Source organism: Silene latifolia, chromosome Y (assembly GCF_048544455.1).
Source record: "Silene latifolia isolate original U9 population chromosome Y, ASM4854445v1, whole genome shotgun sequence".
NCBI lineage: Eukaryota > Viridiplantae > Streptophyta > Magnoliopsida > Caryophyllales > Caryophyllaceae > Silene > Silene latifolia.
The window spans coordinates 66,391,445-66,393,236 of record NC_133538.1 but is presented as its reverse complement, the minus strand read 5'-3'; positions in this window follow the sequence as shown (position 1 = coordinate 66,393,236).

The window sequence follows — 1,792 nt, the reverse complement described above, 5'->3', positions numbered from 1 at the left end:
AAAACCAAACCACCTAATAATTGCATGAAAACTGACACATATAGAGGTCACGGGTTAGTTTTCTTTGACATTCTCATGTCACACGATTTAAGCCATCATCTAAATTAATTCATTCACGCAGTTGCTAGTTATTCGTTCACTTAAAATGAATTGAAACTTAGTTGATGGGATCTTCCTCGTATAAACAAAAATTGAGAACGGTCTTTATAGGTCAAACTCCAATGAATCCCTTCTTCGTCGGTAGGCATAATATGACCCCTTCTACGTCGGGTAAGTTGGAACCGATTGACTTATTTTATCTCAACACTATGGTCACTCGTACGATCCTGTGATCATGGTGGACTATAGATAGGATTTACGGAAATCTATCGACCAATAGTTTTTACGGAAGAACTAGCTAAACAGTTGGCTTATCAATTTACGGAAATTGAGTCTTGGGATCACTTGTATTATTCTTGAGGGAGATCAATTATACAAGTGCAATGAGTCTACACGATTAAAATGAATTTTAATAGACTTAAATCACCTCGATGAGTTGCTTATTTCGTTTTGCGTTTTCTTTCTTTTTCAGTGTAGATCACGTTCACATAAACTGCTAATAACAATATGGCTGGTCACTTGAACGACCCAATGCCAAGTGCCACATTGGACCGTGAGTCCTGGCTTCGGATCTTCATGAATCGGATGAATCGGTCAACTCGATCAAGAATGATGGATCAAACTTCGCGGATCGGGAGGCGATTACGGAATGCTCCACTGGCGACGGGGAAGCTCAAATTTCTGCTTGAGCCCATGCCGTCAAACCCAGGCCCCACGGCTGGAATTAACGAGATCGACAAGTATAACGAGTTCGCCTTGGAAGCGGGTGCGATTAAAAACGTACTCATTTTTGCAATGGAATCCAATTTGCAGAAACGCTTCATAGCCCAAGGTGCAAACAAGATTTTCACCACGCTCACCAAGGAATTCTCGAAAGCACCGAGAATCGTGACCTATGAGCATACCACTCGCTTCTTTGATGCGAGACTCCAGAAGGGCCAACCAGTTCGCCCACACATTCTCAGCATGATTGAGAATGTCGAGAAGCTGGAGACGCTTGATTGTAAGATCAGCGAGAACATTGTTATTGACCGCATGCTTCATTCACTCCACGATGGTTTTTCGCAATTTAGAGTGAATTACTATATGAATGATTTGAAGAAAAGTCCCCATAAACTGCACTCCCTTCTCGTACAGACCGAGAAGGACATGAAGTTCAGTGGGAGCCTGAAACAAGATGTTCTCGTTGTGTCAAACAAGGGCAAGGGAAAGGGCAAAGTTCAGCCAGGCCTAGCAGTAGGTAAACCGAAGTTTAAGAAGTCGGGATCAGGTAAGAGTGGGCCTGGTGAGTCGAGCAACTCATCAGGCGCGACAAAGGGCAAGAATGAAAACATGGAATGCCATCATTGCCACAAGACTGGGCATTGGAGGCGTACATGTCCTGTTTATCATGAGGACTTAAAGGCAGGTCGTGTTAAACCTGTTGGTATGTCTTCTTCTTCTACTTTTATTCATATGATTGAGATTAACCACGCAAGTTACGGAACTTGAGTACTAAATACTGGTTGTGGTTCTCATCTGTGTAATCATGTGCAGGGGCTCCGGAACATCGAACCCCTCGTAAAGGGTGAGGCGGACCTGCGTATCGGGAATGGAGCACGATTGGCTGCCATCTCGAGGGGAACATACGTGATCCAGCTTTCTAGCGGATTTGAGTTATTTTTATATAACTGCTATTATGTACCCAGTCTTA